General features: G+C 51.3%; 1 long non-coding RNA gene across 1 annotated transcript; it reads left to right on the top strand.

The window, feature by feature from the left end:
- Positions 1 to 253: 253 nt before the first annotated feature.
- Positions 254 to 21,608, top strand: LOC144826483 (uncharacterized). The gene is made up of 2 exons (XR_013609832.1): positions 254 to 644; positions 17,557 to 21,608. It is a non-coding gene; the product is annotated as an uncharacterized LOC144826483 (long non-coding RNA).
- Positions 21,609 to 23,376: the final 1,768 nt, after the last annotated feature.

Here is a 23,376-nt window from a genome sequence, read left to right as displayed (position 1 = left end):
TAGTTAAAAACCAAGTATAGGGATAGAGAAAGCAGACATCATTAAAAAATGAATTAAATCTACACAAATATGTATAATACTAAAATGCAAACATGTATTCTGTCAGGTTGTCAATAGTGGGCACGAAACGCTGCGTCTCGTTGGTGCCCGCGGTGCTCTGTCTGTAAAAGTTTGTGGATTTGTGTTCGCGTTATTTTGATTTTATTTGTACACATTTTCTGTCCTTTTGCTGAAGGGCCGTTGATGACAGAGAGACAGCTCCCGAAAAGGCGCTCGTGACCTGAAGCCCGGGGCCGAGGGACGACACCTCTGGAGTGGGGCAAACAAGCCGCTTTATTTACATACGGGTCGATTCCTGTTGAGTGAATAATTCACTTTTAAAGATCTTTCCGGGGGTCGCGCGGACAGTCCTGCTCTGCTCGGCGACAGATGCGCGTGGAGCTAGTGTGGAGTGATGGAGGCATCGAGGCGCTATGACGAGTGCAACGTGTGAACGGGGAGAAGCGCCGACAACCAAACACATTGCAAGGAAGGAATTGGACTATATTTATCCGGCCTCAGTTCTTGCTTCGGCGGCCGGCGACCCTGGCAGGAGCTTCTCAGACTCCCCTGCAGCTTCTGAATATGGTCTCTGTGTGATTTGAGTATGTATATGGTTACGTTTCTATGCATATTCACACCTAAAGATGTAATGAGTGGACGAAGCCACGACTTAAAAATGTGCCCCCAGCATCTGGCGTTTGATCCTCTTCGGTTCTGCCTGTATGGCTACGGGATGGGCAGTTATCCATTACCAATGAATTGCAGCTAACCAGCAGCGGCGTGCAGGGGGTTAAATCCGTGTGATTACAAATCACATTCATTAACACCTCTGAGTATGCGTCAGTTGTCTTCTGGAACACGCAGTCTGTGAGGCACTAAGCAGTGATTTCTGAAGTTGGCAAAACTACTACTGCGTGGTAATGAAATGGTGATGACCTTTGCACTGTAATAAGAAAGGGGTGGATGCGCCAATGAAAGTGTGGCATACTTATTTAAAATAATACGCGTGATCAACCTGTATTTGCTGTATTTCCAGGTAGGTGTTGATCATGATATGTAATATAAATAAAGATGCAAAAGTGTAATATTCTATTTATTACAATTGTTGAGTGTGGGTAGGCGCTATGTGTTATGACACCCAGAACATCTGATAGGTCACGAGATGCCCCTTCCCTCCCACACGATGGTAGTAAATATCATAACACATTCTGCGCATCTGCTACATGCTTCATGCCATGGCAGCCTTTCATGTATGCTGGTTTAAAAAGAAGATGACCAAACCCAGGGTGCAAGGCGCTATATTTGTAGAGTATGCTACAATCTCATCGGAGAGGCCTCTTTACTGTAAGCAGAGTTCCCATGTGTGAAGCAACTGTAACATGAGGTAGTAAACAGTTCTTTTCTCATTTCGCGTTCAGGCCACTCTTGTAATAAAGTCGAATTTGACATTTGCACTGTGCAATAAATGTACTGTGTTTATTAGTGTGGTTCCTCTAAATAACACGTTATTAGGCCACGATTTATTATCCCTGCCATGCTGTTATATACAAAGATGCATTTAACCAAACCCAGGAGACGAGGCAAAATGTTGTGCGTTAAGACAAAATCACTTCGAAGAGGCAATCCCACAATTCAGAGTTGCTTTCTTGTGTAAAGTAATAATAACATGGAATTTGTGAGGCAGTAAACAGTGTTTATGTCGAGTCCACTAATCTTTAGTAATAAAATGCAATTTCACATTTGCACTGCAATTATGTGAGAATATATATATGTATGTGTGTGTGTTTGTATTATATATATGTATGTGTATGTGTGTTTGTATTATATATATATAAAAACAATTTTATATATATATATGTATATATATATGTATATATATAACTATATATATATATATATATATATATATATATATATATATATATATATATATATATATATATATATATATATATATATATATATATATATTCTCGTCCGTGGAGAGAATCTATTTTAAGAAAATGAATAAATATCTATGCTATCTGTGAGAGGAGGTGATTTAGCACAGCCAGAGCAATCAGCCAATTTGACTTTCAATTTTGTCATTTTGGGGGTCGAGCTGAAACGTTCCGTGCCTGTTTCTGTTGTTAAAAGGAATGTGAAAGTTTGTAAATGGTTTGGGGTTTGTTTAGCCTCTCCCCATCTTTATGGTCATTAATGCAAGCTATCAATAACCCTGTCGTTTGCAGCATAGCTTCTGCGTATTGATCCGCCGCGCTATTCATCTCTGCCATGCAAAGACATGGAATAATTTTCGCATTACAGCGGCTTAGATTTGCTTTTAATTCATATTTAAAGCTGCAGCCGGCCCGCAGGAACTCTCGGCGAAAGACTGGAGGCGCCTAATTAATAATAAGTTAGAAAGAGAGGAAGGCACCGGCGGATGAATAATTAATCCGGGCCTCTGTCTCGGCAGTAGTGCTCTTTCGGGGAGCTGGTAGGGCCACACTCCGAGGCCGCCATTCGGGCTGTGGGATTCTTCTGGAAATACGGTGCTCAATTATTTAAAGTCTCTGCTTCTAAGTTCCTTGATTGGGGCTCGCGGGTGCGGGGCGCAGGGGGCTGCGGGGGGCCGAGGAGCTGGGTGCCGGGGGTCGGGGGGGGGGGGGGGGCGGTGGCCGCTCTCCTCTCCTCGGTGCGCGGCGCGCGCACCTTATCGATTTTTATACCCCTCCATGTTTTGTCCTTTGTTGTGGCCGGCACAATGGAGGGAGATGGAGGCCGGAGCCTCTGGGCCGGGGCTGCCTGCTGGGCCTGCAGGTGAGGGGGCGGGACAGCGCCCTTAGGGGCTGTGCATATTAATCAGGGGGGGGGGCATTAATACAGCGCTGTGGCGGCTGTACCCCCATACCAGAAAAAGAGATCTTCTGATTGACAGCAGCTCCTCGCCAGCACACCGGCCCTTAAAACAGATCAACCAGTGATTCTTACCCTTCAGGTGACTCTCATTTAGTTCCAGGCCCACGAATACTATTGAGTTATGGGGGTCTAAGAGCCCCTCACTTGAACATCAAGCCCCATCGTTTTGCCTTAAGCTGCTGAGACACCACAGGCCCACCACAGACCCACGACAGACCCACTACAGACCCACCACAGACGCACTGCAGACTCACCACAGACCCAACGCAGACCCACCGCAGACCCACTACAGACCCACCACATACCCACCGCAGACCCACCTCCCACCACAGACCCACCGCAGACCCACCGCAGGCCCACCGCAGGCCCACCACAGACCCCCGCAGACCCACCGCAGGCCCACCACAGACCCACGACAGACCCACTACAGACCCACCACAGACGCACCGCAGACTCACCACAGACCCAACGCAGACCCACCGCAGACCCACTACAGACCCACCACATACCCACCGCAGACCCACCTCCCACCACAGACCCACCGCAGACCCACCGCAGGCCCACCGCAGGCCCACCACAGACCCCCGCAGACCCACCGCAGGCCCACCACAGACCCACCACAGACCCACTACAGACCCACCACAGACGCACCGCAGACTCACCACAGACCCACCACAGACCCAATGCAGACCCACCGCACACCCACTACAGACCCACCACATACCCATCACAGACCCACCACAGCCCCACCACAAACCCCACAGACCCACTACAGACCCACCACAGACCTACTGCAGACCCACCGCAGACCCACCACAGACCCACCACAGACCCACCGCAGACCCACCGCAGACCCACCGCAGGCCCACCACAGACCCCCGCAGACCCACCGCAGACCCACCGCAGACTCACCGCAGGCCCACCGCAGACCCACGACAGACCCACTACAGACCCACCACAGACGCACCGCAGACTCACCACAGACCCAACGCAGACCCACCGCAGACCCACTGCAGACCCACCACATACCCACCGCAGACCCACCTCCCACCACAGACCCACCGCAGACCCACCGCAGGCAAACCACAGACCCACCACAGACCCACCGCAGGCCCACCACAGACCCACGACAGACCCACTACAGACCCACCACAGACGCACCGCAGACTCACCACAGACCCAACGCAGACCCACCGCAGACCCACTGCAGACCCACCACATACCCACCGCAGACCCACCTCCCACCACAGACCCACCGCAGACCCACCGCAGGCCCACCACAGACCCACCACAGACCCACCGCAGGCCCACCACAGACCCACGACAGACCCACTACAGACCCACCACAGACGCACCGCAGACCCACCGCAGACCCACTACAGACCCACCACATACCCACCGCAGACCCACCTCCCACCACAGACCCACCGCAGGCCCACCGCAGGCCCACCGCAGGCCCACCACAGCCCCCGCTGACCCACCGCAGGCCCACCACAGACCCACCACAGACCCACTACAGACCCACCACAGACGCACCGCAGACTCACCACAGACCCACCACAGACCCAACGCAGACCCACCGCACACCCACTACAGACCCACCACATACCCATCACAGACCCACCACAGCCCCACCACAGACCCCACAGACCCACCGCAGACCCACCACAGACCTACTGCAGACCCACCACAGACCCACCACAGACCCACCGCAGACCCACCGCAGACCCACCGCAGGCCCACCACAGACCCCCGCAGACCCACCGCAGACCCCCGCAGACCCACCGCAGACCCACCGCAGACTCACCGCAGGCCCACCGCAGACCCACCACAGACCCCACAGACCCACTACAGACCCACCACAGACCTACTGAAAACCCACCGCAGACCCACCACAGACCCACTGCAGACCCACCGCAGGCCCACCACAGACCCCCGCAGACCCACCACAGACCCCCGCAGACCCACCGCAGGCCCACCGCAGACTCACCGCAGGCCCACCGCAGACCCACCACAGACCAACGCCCAGTTCAGGAGCTGAGAGGGGGCAGGATAGGCTGGGTCCGTACTGCGCAGCGGAGCGCACTCCAGGGGTCGCTGCCCAGACCACCGGGTGTGAGATCACCGGGTGGGGGTCTAAGAGCCCCTCACTTGAACATCAAGCCCCATCGTTTTGCCTTAAGCTGCTGAGACACTGCAGGCCCACCACAGACCCACCGCAGACTCACCACAGACCCACCGCAGACCCACCGCTGACCACCAAAGACCCACTGCAGACCCACCGAGGCTCACCACAGACCCACCACAGACCCACTACAGACCCACCGCAGACCCACCGCAGACTCACCACAGACCCACCACAGACCCAACTCAGACCCACCGCAGACCCACAGCAGGCCCACCACAGACCCACCGCAGACCCACGCAGACGCACCACAGACCCACCACAGACCCCACAGACCCACTACAGACCCACCACAGACCTACTGAAAACCCACCGCAGACCCACCACAGACCCACTGCAGACCCACCGCAGGCCCACCGCAGGCCCACCGCAGACCCACGCCCAGTTCAGGAGCTGAGAGGGGGCCGGATAGGCTGGGTCCGTACTGCGCAGCGGAGCGCACTCCAGGGGTCTCTGCCCAGATCACCAGGTGTGAAATCACCGGGTGGGGGGTCTAAGAGCCCCTCACTTGAACATCAAGCCCCATAGTTTTGCCTTAAGCTGCTGAGACACCGCAGGCTCACCACAGACCCACCGCAGACTCACCACAGACCCACCGCAGACCCACCGCAGACCACCACAGACCCACTGCAGACCCACCGCAGGCCCACCACAGACCCACCATAGACCCACTACAGACCCACTGCAGACCCACCGCAGACTCACCACAGACCCACAACAAACCCCCTGCAGGCCTACCACAGACCCACCGCAGACCCACCACAGACCCCACAGACCCACTACAGACCCACCACAGACCTACTGCAAATCCACCGCAGACCCACTGCAGGCCCACCACAGCCCCACCGCAGCCCCACCGCAGCCCCACCGCAGACCCACCACAGACCCACCACAGACCCCACAGACCCACCACAGACCTACTGCAAATCCACCGCAGACCCACCACAGACCCACTGCAGACCCACCGCAGACCCACCACAGACCCACGCCCAGTTCAGGAGCTGAGAGGAGGCCGGATAGGCTGGGTCCGTTCTGCGCAGTGGAGCGCACTCCAGGGGTCGCTGCCCAGACCACCGGGTATGAGCGCGCCGGAGTGCACGCCAGGGGTCTGTGATAGGCAACTGGGCCTTGCCTATGTGGTGGGGTTACCAGAGCACTTTGCACTTTTTATTGATTTGTAAATTACATACGAATTTTCGATTGCTCTATCTGAAACCCACGTTTATTAAATATGGTGTATGTACTGCTAACGAGGCGATGAATTTTCTATTTAACATGGAGTCTGCAGATATTTGCTTTTTTACTGCCACCTTCTTAAATTGTTCTATCAAGGCACGTAAAGGTATGCTATTTTAGGAACACTGTTTGTATTTTATGTGCTCTGGATATTGTAATATTGTAATTATATATGTTTTGTGCTTTTATGGTCATTTTTATGTGCCGAATAAAGCTTCATGAATTGGGTCTGTGACCAGATCACCGTGTGTGAACTCACCGGAGTGCAATCCAGAGGCCTCTGCCCGGATTACCGGGTGTGAGCTCACCGGAGTGTAATCCAGAGGCCTGAGCTCACGGTAGCGCACTCCAGGGGTCTCTGCCCAGATCACCGGGTGTGAGATCACCGGAGTGCACTCCAGGGGCCTCTGTCCAGACCAGATCACCGGGTGTGAGATCACCCTAGTGCACTCACGGCTCCGGAACCCCGTTGTCCCACCCTCGGCATTGGGAGCAGAGGGTTAACTATATCTTGGATCGAGCATTGCACACTTCAGAGTGATGGAGCAACAAGGGGTGGCGGCGGCGCAAACACCGCACCCCACGCGCGTGCCAATACTGTGCTCTCTGGTCACAGGGGAGTGCGGGCAGTACCCCACCCCTCCGGTACTACGCAGTCACGTGCCCTGGGGCATCGGGTGCAGGGCAGGCCCTGCTCGGGCGAACACACACCAAATCACGTGACCTAGTTCACAATGTGCTCACTCTCATTCGAACACACCCAGGCCATATGCCTGGGATATCGGGTGCAGGCTATCATGTGAACATACACACTCACACACACAAATCATGTGCCCTAGACGCCAGGTACCATCACGCGTGCGCTCACAAACGGGGCCATGTGCGTGGGACCTCGGGTGCAGGCTATCGTGCGAACACATACCCAGATCATGCGCCCGGGGGAATCAGGTGCTGGCTTAGGCTATCATGCGAACACGCACACTCACACACACAGATCATGTACCCCGGACGCCAGGTACCATCACACGAACACACACACAGACGGGGCCATGTGCCTGGGACGTCGGGTACTGTTTATCATGCGAACATATACCCAGCTCATGCGCCATGGGGAATTAGGTGCTGACTATCATGCAAACACACAGCCACACACACACATACCCAGATGATGTGCCATAGGCCACCAGGTGCTGGCTTTCATGCAAACACATACACAGATCATGGACCCAGTGGCATTAGGTGATGGCTATCATGCGATCACACACATAAGTCGTGTACCCTCAACGTCGACTACTGTAGCGTGAACATACACACAAATCAGGTGCCCAGGGGCATTAGATGCTGACTATGAGGTGCTATCATGCGAGTACACACCCAGATCATGTGCCATAGGACACCAGGTGTTATCATGCGAACACACACCCAGATCATGTGCCATAGGACACCAGGTGTTATCATGTGAACATACACTTAGATCATAAGCCTTAGGCCCCCAGGTGGTATCATGCGAACACACACCCAGATCATGTGCCATAGGACACCAGGTGTTATCATGTGAATACACACCCAGATCATATGCCACAGGACACCAGGTGCTATCACGTGAACACACACCCAGATCATGTGCCATGGGACACCAGGTGGTATCATGCGAACACACACCCAGATCATGTGCCATGGGACACCAGGTGTTATCATGTGAACACACACCCAGATCATGTGCCATAGGACACCAGGTGTTATCATGTGAATACACACCCAGATCATGTGCCTTAGGCCCCCAGGTGGTATCATGCGAACACACACCCAGATGATAGGCCCTAGGACACAGGTGCTATCATGCGAGTACACACCCAGATCATGTCTTTTAGGACACCAGGTGCTATCATGTGAACACACACCCAGATCATGTGTTTTAGGACACCAGGTGCTATCATGCAAACACAATGCAAACAAGTCATGACCTGGGGCATCAGGTACTGGCTATCACGTGAACACAAACCCAAACCATGCGCCCTGGCGTCAGGTGCTGACTACCAGGATATACAGCACCGCTCAGATAAACCACACCAAATCATGTGGCATGGGCATCAGGCGGTGCCGGTGGCTATCAGTTTAGACAGCACCCCTCAGGCCAACACACACTAAATCATGAGCCTAGAGGTGTCAAGCGCTATTTATCGGGATAGCAATCCCAACCTGGCCAATGCACACCAAATCATGAGCCTAGAGGTACCACGGGCTGACTATCGGGATAGAAATCCCCACTCGGGCCAACACACACCAAATCATGAGCCCAGAGGTGTCACGGGCTGCAGTGGTTAATTTGTAAAAAAAAAAAAAAAAAACAAGCGCCGGGGCTCTCGTCAGGAAGCAGCTTGCACCAGGCCATGTCCCGTTGCCACCGCCTAAAACTAACCATGAAAGCGGTGACGACGATGTGGGTAATGGCTAGAGCTGCCGACTGGGATGCCAGGTTAGAATCTCGGCGTCCCTTCATCCTGTGATTCTGGGCAAATCACTTAATCTCCCTGTACCTACTATAACAAATGTGCCCTTAATGAAAAGCGCAGCGTTTATGATTAGGTCCAATGAGGCTGGCTATCGGATAGGAATCCCCGCTCGGGCTAACACACACTAAATCATGAGCCTAGAGGTGTCATGGGCTGGCTATCGTGATAGAATCCACGCGAGGGCAACACGCCACAAATCATGAGCCCAAAGATATCACGGGCTGGCTATCGGGATAGAAATCCCCGCTCGGGCCAACACTCACCAAATCATATGCCCCCGATAGGTGAGTGCCAGCCAGCACACCTGTGCCTGGATGGGTGTGACCTGTGCTGGGGAAACATAGCAGCCGTGCACAGTTTTTGTACAGCCATGGATGCTTTTCACACTCACACCCAAGTGGGGCAATATCCCGCGGCCGACGTTAGCAGCTGAGCGGCAAAGCACGCACCGCTGCTGCGAACCAGGCAACATGTGTGTGTATGTATGTATGTGTGTGTGTGTGTGCTCCCTGGGGTACTTGTCTCATCTGCACCCATTGCACGCGCACGGCCTTCTCCTCGCCACGCGCCGGGGTTCAGAGGTGACCCTGCAGCACAGGTAATGCCTATGCGGTGGTCCCAGGATCAGAGGGGCGACCGCAATGTGCCCTTTAACCCACGTGCACGACGCATAGGCCCCGGATCCCCCAGCATGCTCCACACCCGCCTACCCACCAAAACAAGCACTTGAGAACAGGTGGGTTTAAAAGGCCATGTTTAATTACACTTCATAAACATGACAAGTAAATCGTTTATACATATCTCAAATTATGAGCAACCTCCTTCCTTTATTATCAACTCTTCTTCATCAACTTTATTATACGTTTCAACTTGTATTTATTTGCTCATAACTTCTTGCTTCCCCCAGCACCAAGGGGCCCTTAGGTTCGCATCCCCCAAGTACGATGCCCGCGCCAGGTGCCACCCACCTGCGCCCCACGAGCGATGGGCCCCAGCCCTCGGGTCCTTGTCCGCCATTTCCAGGGCCCCACCTCTCATCCACCACGCTGCTATGAGGCTCGTACCTGACGCCCTTGCCTCCCCAGCCGGTGGTCTCCATCCCCCTGCGGAGAGCTTACCCTCTCTCCCCTCAGTGCTGGCGTAGGGAGTGCGCAAGGCGGACTCCACTCCATTTTTGCAGTCTATCAGTGTTCAAATGTCTCTTTTCCGCAACGCACCCTTCAAATCACTGCCTCAAGGGACGGGTGGGTGGGAGATTAAAACTAGCTGACTAACGGACAGGGAGTGGCGATCAGGTCCGGCGCAGGCGGGGAAAGAGGCCGAGTTGACCGTGACCCAGACCTAAATAGGTCATGGCCTCTGCCCCACGCCCCCACCGGACGTGCGTCACGCGCCCCCTGACCCGGAAGTACTTCCCAGGATGGCTGCCCATAGGGCAGCCTCCTGGGCCTATGAACCAATGGCGGCGCGGTGTGGGCCGGGGGGCCGGGCCCTAAAGGCGGGCTCGTCTAGCCTCGCCCTTGGTATAGGCCCCGGATCCCCCAGCATGCTCCACACCCGCCTACCCACCAAAACAAGCACTTGAGAACAGGTGGGTTTAAAAGGCCATGTTTAATTACACTTCATAAACATGACAAGTAAATCGTTTATACATATCTCAAATTATGAGCAACCTCCTTCCTTTATTATCAACTCTTCTTCATCAACTTTATTATACGTTTCAACTTGTATTTATTTGCTCATAACTTCTTGCTTCCCCCAGCACCAAGGGGCCCTTAGGTTCGCATCCCCCAAGTACGATGCCCGCGCCAGGTGCCACCCACCTGCGCCCCACGAGCGATGGGCCCCAGCCCTCGGGTCCTTGTCCGCCATTTCCAGGGCCCCACCTCTCATCCACCACGCTGCTATGAGGCTCGTACCTGACGCCCTTGCCTCCCCAGCCGGTGGTCTCCATCCCCCTGCGGAGAGCTTACCCTCTCTCCCCTCAGTGCTGGCGTAGGGAGTGCGCAAGGCGGACTCCACTCCATTTTTGCAGTCTATCAGTGTTCAAATGTCTCTTTTCCGCCACAAGGGAGACTAGGGCCCTCAGGTCCGTCGCCCTTCCCCCCTGCCGCCAAGTTCAGCACAAATGACCAAATGCCTTGAATCCAAGCATCCATACCAATGTCCGACAGATGCACCCCGTCCTGGTGAAACATTTCAGATCCCGAGATCATCCTGTGCGGGAGATGTAGCAAGCGGCCCTTTCCTGAGCACATCTTTGCCAATTCTCCGTTGAGACGCCTCACAGACACGTTCACCGGGTACGGCCGGATCCCATTGCCCCACCATCGTCGTGGGATCATGCATGACCATGCTATCCTGGCCTGGGGGAAGGTTCGCCCCAGCCAAGCAATTTCCGTAAGTAGTGCCTCTTTGACTGCGAGGCGGCCCCTGTCGACCATGTCGTTGCCGCCCAAGTGTAAGATGACCAATGCGGGAGACTGCCTCTCGCGCCCCTTGATGTCTTCCACCAACCGTCGCAGGTGCCGAATCCGCATTCCTCCCACACCATGCCACAAAAACTCCGTCCCTGCCAGCCCGGGTGGCTTCCGCACTCGCCGTTGCCGCAGTCGCACCGCTGCCCGTCGAACGAACGAGTGTCCCAATACCCACACCACCTTCCCTGGCATACTAGTAATCGGAGAGGAAATAGAAAAGTCAGGCATGGGCATGGCAATACACGACGTCATAACAATTCGGGCCTTACATATCTTTTAAAGCAGTCGGACGACCAACGGCCCACCTTCTTCACCGCCTTGGAAGAAAACCCTGCCCCTGCCGCCAATGTGGCAGCGCCTATCCTGAATGAATGGGATGAATAGCCCGAATCCCCAAGGCCCAGGTCACCCAGAGCCTCCCGTAGTACAGCCTTGAATTGGTATTGCGAGACACACTCACCCCCCTCATGAATGAACAAGGCCTGACTCTTCTCCCCAGGGCGGATGGCCAGGTATGCCCGCATACAGGCTACCGGGCACACAGGCGCATCAGGCGCAGAGCCCAACTGGATCCAGGCACCTTTACCCAGCTGGTCGGTCTTAGACTTTCTGAGGCATACCTCCATGGTCCCTGCTGTAAGATTGAGGTCCCCAAACTGCAGCCCCCCATTATGATCAACGCGAGAGGACCCCACTATCTCCCCCAGACGAAATGCCCCATAAAAGGCTAACGAGAAGACTGCAGAGAATAACGTGCTCTCAAAGGCCGAAGTGCACCGTCTAGGGAGGGCGTCTAGCATCCTCCTCAGAGTCCCCACGTCCAGGGGTCTCCTACTGTCCCGCTTAGGGCCTTCCCTCCTGGCCCACCCAGTCAGAGCTCTCTTGACTACATAAGACATCCCTGGATCATACAGGCCCGCTAATCTAGCAAAGAAACCCACAGAAGTGACGTGCGTCCTGGCATAAGAGAGCGACTTGCCCTGGTCATAGATGTGCTGCAGAAAGTGAAACATAGCTAGATCAGAATGCCAACATGAGAAACCCGCCTCTTGCACTAATGTCCTGTAATACAAAAAACACTGCTGATACGTTTTCCGAGTGCGGTCACTCAATGAGGCACCTACCAGCCCCGCTAAAGCGGGGCTCCAATCCTCCACAGTGATGGTGGGAACACCGTCCTCTGATCCTCCGCTGCCGGATGGAACCTCCGAAACTCCTGCAGCTTGGAACGAGACAAAGCATCAGCAGCATGATTGTCGACCCCTGGAATGTGTGCTGCCTTAAACGTTAAATTCAACCTCAAACATGCCAACACCAACCGTTTCAACAATCTCAGCACATTCTTACACGTGGCCCCCTGCCGGTTAATGGCTTCAACCACAGACATGTTGTCTGACCAGAATATCACTGATCTGTTCCTGAAGTGCTCTGCCCAAACAGACACCGCCACCAGTATGGGGAACAACTCCAAAAAGGCTACATTTCTTGTCAAACCTGTTTTGTGCCACTCTTCCGGCCACTCCGCCCCGCACCACTTAGGCCCGAGGATAGCCCCAAAGCCAACGCTGCCTGCCGCATCAGTAAATAATCCTAACTCAGAGTTGGACACCGGGGCGGACGGCCAGACAACCGTGCCATTGAAATTCGCTAAGAAATCTCGCCACACTCTCAAATCACCCTTTACTTCGGCCCGTAGGCGCACTCTGTGGTGCTTCTGTGTTAGGCCCACCATCGCCCTGGCAATAGATCTAGAAAAGGGGCGTCCCATGGGGATGATCCTGAGGGCGAAGTTTAGCTGTCCCACCACAACCTGAAGCTGGTGTAAAGTCACCTTCGTACAAGCCAAGACCGCGTCAATGGCGTGGGAAAAAGACTTCACTTTGTCTTGTGGTAACCTGCATTCCCCCGCCACCGTGTCAATTTCAATCCCCAGAAATGTCATGCATGTATCAGGACCCACTGTCTTGCCCGGGGCCAGCGGAATATTAAATTCCCTGAATAAGGCCACCAATTGGTCCAACGCCTGATTACAAGCCGTGGAGGCGGCCGGCCCCATAACCATGAAGTCATCTAAATAATGCACAACCTCCCTGCAGCCTGTCTTATGAGAGAACAACCATTGTAGCATGCAACTAAAGGTCTCAAAATACCTACAGGAGACAGCACACCCCATGGGCATACACTTATCATAGTAAAACTGCTGGTTCAGTTGGAATCCCAACAGGTGATAATCCTCCGGGTGAACAGGCAACAGGCGGAAAGCGGATTCTATGTCCGTCTTGGCCATGATGGCGCCAGGCCCTAGTGACCTCACTTTATTCAAAGCTACGTCAAAGGACGAGTAAGATACTGAACACAAAGTTGGGTCGATAGCATCGTTCACAGACTCTCCCTTGGGGGCAGATAAGTTATGGATCATCCTGAATTGCCCCGGTTCCTTCTTCGGTACTACCCCTAGGGGTGAGCAGACAAAGCCTGGGAGCGGGGGGGCCCCGAACGGGCCAGCTACACGCCCCGCACTAAGCTCCTTCTGCACCTTCAACTCAACCACCGCAGGCATCGCCCTCGCAGATAAAAGATTATTGCAAAACCTAACCGGGGGGACCCCAAGAGCTGGAATGCGAAACCCCTCTGAGAACCCTGAGTACAAGATTTTGGCTGCTAACCGGTCTGGATACTGATTCAGCCAAAAAACCAGTTTCCCAATGTCCACCGGGGTGGGCAGCTTATGGCTGGGAGGGCTTAACCTCTCTGCCCCCCCCTCCCCGTTCCTTGGATTTTTTAATGCACTTGAATTCGGGATGCGAGGGGTGCCCGCAAAAGGAGCATGCGTGCCTGAACTTGCACTTGTCCGGCGGCCAGGTGCACACCTTCCTGTTAAATTGCCAACATGTCCCCCGCTTATCCCCAGGTCCCCCCTGGGATGTCCGAAAGGGCTGTCTATTGTTTTGCGACCCACATGCTTTGGCATTCACACTTTCCAACCACACATTGACCTCCACCTGGTCCCAACCCATGTCTGGGTCCTGCACCTTCTCCCATCTGAAATCCCTATCATAATCCAGCCAGGCTGTCCCTCCATGCGTCGTGTGCGCTTTCAAAATCCTGTGCATATAGTACACCAATGGCCCCGCCAACTCTGGCTTCTTCTCAATGACTACTGTGATGAACACCTGGAAACCAAATAGCCAGTTCGTGATAGATTCTTCCACCCTCGGTCTCCTATCCTTGGAGGAGTTATCCTTGCCCTCCTTGTCCTTACTCTCCACCTCCATTCTCTTGGGCCTAATCAAAGCAAATATATCTACGAATTCCCCCTTCCAAATTTTTTCCTTCATATCGGGAGATACGTGTGTAGCCAGGCGGCCTGGTTTAGACAAGACATAACCCTGGCCACCCCCCACCATCGCTCCCGCCCCGGGCTCCGGGCCCTTCATCTCAGGCTTACCTCCTGGAGTACTGGGGGCACAAGCGGGGGCCGCCACCGCCGATGGGGCCACCGGGGCATTCAGAGCCTGCGTCCTGGCTAACAGCGCCAATTGCTCCTTGATCTCGCCTAGTGGGCCCTCATCCTTATTCCCCGGGACCCAAGGCGTGACTGCCGGGACCAAGGTCGGTGCCACGGCTACCGGAGGAAGAGGGGGTGCTGCGCCCGGAGCTCGAGTGAGCGCCTTCAGGGCATTTAAGATTTCCCCCAAAGCGCCCCCAGTCCCAGCGCCCTCGAGTTGGGGCTGGGCGGGTGGGCTTACTACCACTGGTGGGGACACTGCGACCTTCTCAGGAAGCACCGGGGGAGATCCCAGCGCCGCTATGGCCCCCAAGATTTCCTTCAAGATGTCACCCGTAGGCACCGGGGCCGGGGGTATCGCCGGAGCACCTGGTGCCGCTGGGGGAATAACAGGCGCTTGAGGCGCGGGTAGAGGGGCCCCTGGCGCTAGTGGTGTAGGCGAAGGAATTACAGGCGCTTGTGGCGCAGGAACAGGAATTACTGGAGCTAGAGGCGCCGCCAGTGGGATTACTGGCGCCTGGGGCACAGGAAGAGGCGCTACGGGTGAAGGAATTACAGGCGCTTGTGGCGCAGAAACAGGAATTACAGGCGCTTGTGGCGCAGAAGCCGGAATTACTGGAGCTAGAGGCGCCGCCCACGGGAGTACTGGCGCCTGGGGCGCAGGAAGAGGAGCTACGGGTGCAGACGGCGCCAATGGGGGGGCACTCGGCGAAGGAACCCTCGGAGGGGGGGGCAGCCCCGCTCCCCCACCGCTCCCTGTCTTCTTCTGCCCACGTGAGCCCCTAGGATTCTGTGCCCTCGGTTTCTTGGGCAGGGGAGGGAACGCCGCTTTGGGCGGAACACCACGCCTGCGTGGGCGCTCCGCAATGCTCGGGGTCTCTCCCTCCGGATCGGAATGGGGCCCCTCAGACTCTACTTCACTGCACTCGTCGTCCCCGTTAAACTTCTGGAGGAGCAAGGCCAGTAACTGCGCAATCTCCGGGTCTTTGCCCTTGCGCTTATGGCTCTGCCCCCTGGGTGCCATGGTACCTTCTTTGCACCGCTACCTACTACTCTGAGTCCCGCTACCCTTCTCCCTCGCCCCCACACCCACCCTGCCGCCAGGCGACGGCGCCGGAGCTCTGCTGCCCTTTCCTAAGGCCGCTGCAGGCGAACGCGGGCCCGCACCACGCTCTCCGCTCCCACACCTCACCGGGCTGCAGCAGGAGGAGGCGTCAAACAAGCCCCGGACCCGCGCCCGCCCCCAGCCTCAGCTAACCCCGGCACCTCACCTGGCGACCCGGTCGGCGCTCTCTCCTCCGCTGCACGTCGAGGTTCGTCGGCACTCCGTCAATGTCCTCGGGGGTCAGACTATGGGGCGGGGAAGCTACTGGGCAACCTAAGTTTAACTTAAAGTTTAAAGATTAAAACTAGCTGACTAACGGACAGGGAGTGGCGATCAGGTCCGGCGCAGGCGGGGAAAGAGGCCGAGTTGACCGTGACCCAGACCTAAATAGGTCATGGCCTCTGCCCCACGCCCCCACCGGACGTGCGTCACGCGCCCCCTGACCCGGAAGTACTTCCCAGGATGGCTGCCCATAGGGCAGCCTCCTGGGCCTATGAACCAATGGCGGCGCGGTGTGGGCCGGGGGGCCGGGCCCTAAAGGCGGGCTCGTCTAGCCTCGCCCTTGGTATGAGCGGCTGCCGACAAAAGCCGAGCTCGGCCGGCACCCGCGGAGGCGGCCGCCGGGACGAGCGGTATCGACCCCCGCAGGACGAGCAGATGAAGGCGGTCCGAGGACCGCGGCGCGGATGATTGTTTCTGTTTCCTCTGCTCCTTGAAGGGCGCTTTGCTCGCGCAGATATCCTGCCCCGATTCCGTTTTAAATAAGCAAAACCAGGGCTCTTTGTCACGAGTCTGTTGTCAGCCATTAAAACACTAATACACAAAAGGTTGAACGCATTTTACCTAGCGCAGTCTTTACAAAAACACCCAACACACAATTGTACAAGAATGCATTTCCCGTGCATGCTCTTCTGCCCAATCCCGGTGCATCCGCGGTGCAATCCGCACAATTTGCAAACGGCTACCCCTCAGACTCACATGCATGAAACATACATTTTTCGATGTAGACAAATTATTGTGAAACTGAGTATTCTCGACACACAGGCAGATGGATGGATGGATGGATGGAAGGAAGGAAGGATGGATGGATGGATGGATGGATGGATAGATACATAGATGGATGCTGCTCTAACACCTCTGGGTAACATCGGCCTTTAAAAAAAAGTCCAGATAGACACGTGTCCCATCCTATGCCATCTGTCATTATGATATCGCTACGTTTTCCTATTTTATTTATGTTGCACACGTCTACAATTCCACCTTATTTTCGGGCCTTCGGTCTCGTAGGGTGTGGTAAAGCTAGGAGACATGAAGACTAAAAATAACAAATATATATATTTATTAGTTTGAACAACAGCTTTACTATTTCTAACTCTGCCCATACAAGAGGAGGTCTTTTTTTTATAATGTACAGTTGGCGAGATTCTCTCTTTAATTGTGGTCTTTGGTGAAAAAAAACAACTTCCACTTAGGCTTCGGGTAGGGGAGGGATCGATTGATCTGTTATTTTTACTACAAGTGGCAGTCTTGAAAACGGTTATTTCCTAAGCGTTGCTCGTGACAGATGTATCTTTTTTTTCCAACAGGCAAGTTTCCAAGAGGCGCAACGGGGAAAGTCTAAAAAAAAGTTAATCTGCTGAAATGGCAGCTGTTGGCTTTTTGAGACTTGAAGCGTCACCTTTGACATGCTCCCTTTGGAGGGGAGGCGAGCCCTCCGTCCGCTGACCACTGCAAGCTGTCGCCAGCGCCAGAGGAGCACGGGCCTTTTCACCCTTCACCCCGGCAGAGAATGACCAGCACTCACCCAGAGCAGCCCACGAGCAGCCACCTCAAAAGCATAAAACAAGAGAAAGACAAGTGCCTCAATCACTGAAACTGAAGAACCTCACGCAGGAGGCAGCCGAAAGAGCCGAATGACATACAAAAATACGGGTAAATAAAAGCACGACTATGTCCCCAAAACGACACAGCGAACTAAACAAAACAATGCACGCATCTTATGTAAACAACAGAATATCCGAAAAACTACAGTCCCTGCACAAGCATGCCAATGTACAGAAACCAGCACAACATTAAACCCCATCACCAAACTTCAAATGAAGGCTATAGAACTCCAGCCCAAATAAACTCGAAAGCCCCTGCAAACAGAGACAATCCGAATAAAACTGCACTTTAAAAAGCACGGGGGAAACTGACGCACTGGCAGACAAAGCACACAAAACCGAGACACAGTGGGACACGAACCCCGTAAATACTTAAGATTTAGACAGGCAAAGTTTGGTTAAAAAAAAAAAAAAAAAAAAGACTCAGATTTCCACAAGATATGCTTGATGTTCAGGAAAAAGGTGACAAAGGAAGAGGAATACCCCCGAAGTATCGCGATAACAATTTCCGGAGCAAGGACATTCAGGAATTGAAGCCTACAAACCGTGAATACCCTGAACAGAGGATAGGACAGTACAGAGAACGCGAGTGATGGGAGAGGATCTAGCCTTACTGCCAGAGCTGCCGACTTTGGCTCTGGAGAACCCGGTTCGAGCCTCGGCGTCGGCTCAGTATATGGTGATTCTGGGCACATCGTAACCGGTGCTCATGTAAAGCGCCCCAATACCTTGGGTTGAGTTCGCGCTATATAAATCCGTCAAGAAAATAAAAGATTGCAGAACAGATGATAAACAGGAGAAGAGGGCAAAGGAACACCACAACGCAAAATCATAAAAACAATATAAGATCGGACTATATAAGGTAAAAATCCAGGAAAAGCAAGACTATAGTCAAAATAGAGGAGGACTGTGCCTTAAGCACCCACAGCACGAACACGTAAAAGGCACGCATGGGGTTCAAGCACACACAAAGCACAAGAAAAGACTCATGCAACATTAACAGCAAAAAAGCAAGGCTTTGAGACCAATGTATCTGACTCATATGCAATGAAGAGGTGAGCACTATATACCACTGGAGACATGTTCACTTAAGCCCCAAACACAGGCACAAAGAAGTGAAAAGTGCCACCGACAGACGACGACGACGGCAAAGCACCGAAGAAGAGAGGCACACATACCAACGAGGTATAATCACATGCAAAGTGCATGAAATAAAATCATGAGGCGACCATAACTACATAACACATACGAAATAGTGTTATGGAAACAAAGCACATGGTAAAGTATGGAAGAGAAAAACAGTGCAAGGAATATGAAATAAGGCACATACACAGCACAGACACAAACACCCAAAACATAATCTCAGTTACTTACAGGAATCGGATCAACAGATATGTACAAATTAATAAATCACATAAGGACATGAACAAAAACACTCACAAACCACAGCAGAACAAGATTATTGTCCCAGAAGCACACCGGAAAACAGCTAACCAGACATAATACTCAAGAGAACTGGTGTGCAGGTACCACAAAAAGAAAGGGAGAAAGGGTCACTTGCAGCCATGCTCAATTCACATACAAATGCATCTACCACCAATGATCAGAAATATTGCACATAGGATTGATGCCAGTAGTGAATGTTGGGATGTTTACATTGTTGGCGAAAATCACAGTTTAGGCCTTGGTGAACTACAACCATGTTTGTATCTGGTTGGGGAAGTCAAACTCATAACAAAGGGCCTTATTCTAGCACTACCTAAAATAACATAAAGGGCACGTAAGAGTAATACTAACCGCATGTATATATCAGAGTGAAGGAGTATCCATTGCATTGTTTCGTGTTGCATAAAAAATATTTTTAGTGCAATTTTGAACAAGTGTCCTGAGTTGGTGGCATGAATGACAAATGGGAGAGAGTACCAGCGAATTGAACTTAAGAGGTAGAAGGTTTAGAAACTGGAGGCCGCAGATTGTGCTTTAGATGGTGTTAGAAGAAGGGTAAGTTTGGTCACATCGAAGGTTTGACTTGGTGTGTAGCATGGTCAGGGCTGGCTTTTGAGCCGGTGGCCCTTCACGACAATCTTTTTTGGTGCACCTCCCAATGACCTCCTTCTCCACTGATTCCCTCACTACCACCCTTCAACAGTTTTCTTCATCTCTCTATAGCCCCTCTGTCACATGCATTTAATTTCTTTTGTAGTGCTACTCATACCAGTGTTGGGTGTCAGAGCACTTTATATCACACTGCATCATACAGAGACAATGACTCATATTTGATCATTACTTAGCACTACCTAATTTGAGAGCACAAACACACGTTCTATCCACATCATGACCCGCACTAAGGAGTACACCTAGGTTAATAAGGTTGCATTGTTTTTAATATCCGAACCTCTAAGTTTCGGTTTAGAATATCTCTCCATCATATTCGAGTTATAGATCCTCTTTTTAAGAGGTGTACACCTGTACGGAGAACTTGAATTTTCTCTATTCAACCTTCGATGGTAGTACCTCGTGCTGATCAATTACCTTTATGTCTTTGAATATGCAATTGTTGATTATTTACATGCATGACCATGATACATTGAACTGTTTTCAACCATAATAGGGAAATCTTTGTGTAAATCTGATGTGTGCTGGGGAGAGAAGCAAAATGACTCATATTTGAGTTGATTCAAATTTACCAGGCAAAATGCATCAGCACAGCCATCTACAGAGCAGGGGTGTGGGGTTATGGTCAGGTGGAAGCCCTTCAAATAGTGGAGAACAGTTTCTTGAGGTTCCTCCTCGCTGTTCCGCGAGGTACCTCGACTTTTAGCTGCCACCTAGAGTTAGGTCTACCATATATCACCGATATTGTAAAAATGCAACCGATTCTCCTGTGGCATCGCCTTTGGTCTTCCACAAAGACAGTTTTTAATCAAGGCATACTAAATGACTGCCTCTCACTCGAAAATTCATAAAAGATTGGTTGGCTCCTTTATGTCAAAAGGTTTCTGTATGATTTGGGTTTAGAAAGATATTACCATAACCCCCCACTTATCGTAGAGATATCAAGAAAAGGGCTGAAAAAGCTATGTTTGACTCATCTGGAAGAACTGCGCCTGGCTACTGAGGTTAAAAAAATCTCAGTTCAACACTCAATGCTGATTCAATCTACCATGGCCATACAGCCCTATTTAATCTGTAATCTGAGTGGCTACGAAAGGTTTCTGCTGACTCGTTTCAGGCTTAATATTTTCCATCGATTGGTTACCTTTCCCAGAATTAATGATTGGTAAAAACTGCTAATACCTTGTCCCTGCGATGATGTATCAACTCAATCCTTAATCCATGTGGTTCTTTTTTTGTAAATTTTATAAAGAACAGAGAAGGCACAGGATAATTCTAATTTAAAATTTTTTAGGTTTTCGCCAATGTCGTCCTGCCCTTATTGTGTTGCAACTCATGGAGATAGAATGTATGGTGACAAACATTGTTCAATTTTTGAAGTTGTGTATTAGACATAGGACAAACCTATAATAGGAATTGTGTCATAGATATCCCAATATGCTATACTGTGCTCTAGGTCTGCACTTAAACGACCCTACAAATGGTTTTAATCACTATCTTTGATGAATTAAGATATTTTATGATGGTGTGCTGGTTCTTTTAAAACTTGTATACATTTTTACCAATGTATGTGATTTGTAAATATGAACTTTTATGGTTTCTTTTGCCATGGAAACCGAATAAAGACATTTTGATATTGACTCATACGTGTGTAAATCAGTCTAAAGGAAATGTTACATAAGACAATGAGGATTACAAAGTGTAGGAATCACATGTCATCCAGAATAGTATATTTTAAGATTGCTTATGTTGAAGAAGCACACTTTAAGGATTTAAAACGTACCAGTGTGGTTGGGGTAGGCTTTACTACTAAGACTCTATTTCTAACCTAACTAACCATTTTAGCAGCATTAGGATAATGAAAGCCTGTGGAAAAACATAAGGTACCAAACTATACCCTGCCATTTTCATGTAGCTCTTTGATGACAGTTCATAGGTCAGGGTGCTATATTAAATTAAATTCTGAAAGAGAGACAGCTATCACTAATTCTTCTTGTACACAAAAGACTTTTAGTGCTAGGGAAAAATCACGAGAGAGAGAACATTTACCTACTATACCACCAAAATGTTCTTGGCACATGAAACCTCTGAATGTGTATGACTCACTGTTTTTTAACTGATATCCCCGACACAGAATCCTGGATAAACCTTGGATATAGGAGCTGATCAAGCCAAATTCTAATCTGATAGTAGCTATTGGGAATAAAGTGTTAAAATTACATAATTTACGTAAAACCTGGCCTTTAATCCTATAATAAAAAATACTCCAGTTCTTTACAAGAATTGATTCAAAATAAAGCAACGTTGGAGGGATTTTTGCTTTAAAAACAGTGAACAGACATAATAATTGCACTATAAAAAAACGTAAGCCATTTGCGTGAGATACTGCTTTGCAAGAGCTGTGTTCAATATGAAGTTTATTCTTCGTATTGCCCGCTATTAATGTCCCTAAACAGAGGGAGGAATCTACCAAGAGAACACACAGAACCACATGACTCGAGGCTGAACTTCATGATTTGAGGTTATATCTTGAGCCGTATTTATTCCCACAACATAGTTATCATAATTTTAAAGTATATCAGAAAAAAACACATTCCTAAATCAGAACCACTACTAAAGTTAATTGATAGACCCCCTCATCAGAACTTACCCAACACCACATAGTCAAGGCCACTGGAATTATGGGAGGACCAAATTAAGCGGTATGGTTCACTAAATTACGTGGCAAGAAAAGCCAAATTTTATGGCGTAATATGTGACATTTGTTATTAGTATTACCTCCATATTTTGTCATTTGTACTCATGGTAACACTGTCTGGACAGAGATTTTACCTCTTTAGTACCAGTTTAACAGCAAAATACAGTAATAAGCAACTGAAAGCCAACCGGTCAACATTTGAGAAGGACCTTACACTGTGCTGGAACACATGTTGCAATGTTTTTAGTATTTTTTGATCTGTTTGAGCTAGAAACAAACATTCTTTTTGTAATAATATGCAGATTGTACAGTAGATGATGGATTATGAGGCAAATGAGGGAAATACACAATCATGTGGAAAACACCACAGGAGCAGAATCTCATAATTCCAGTGGCCCTGTACGTAGCACAGCACCATGTTCTAAACAAGGGCCATTCTAAAATTATGTAATAGCTCCACTCCCCTACCAATGAGCAAAGCCAGCTCTGAAGCAAACCTGATATTCATGACAATCGAAAACCTGTTAGGACCCTTTGACACCCTTCAGAGAGATGTGCTTGAGCAACTGGGCCATAAATTATAACTTGGGTCCGTGGTGCAAGCTCGCCTCCACCCTCGCCATGGGAAATAAGATGGAGTATCCAAGCAAAGGGCTAGTACCAGCTGTGTCTGGACCCCTGCCCAGTCTCTGGCACTTATGGAACTCCAT

The sequence above is a fragment of the Lissotriton helveticus genome, chromosome 3_2 (genome assembly GCF_964261635.1).
Source record: "Lissotriton helveticus chromosome 3_2, aLisHel1.1, whole genome shotgun sequence".
NCBI lineage: Eukaryota > Metazoa > Chordata > Amphibia > Caudata > Salamandridae > Lissotriton > Lissotriton helveticus.
Note: the sequence above shows the minus strand (reverse complement) of the source record. Positions and strands in the feature narration are given on the sequence as shown.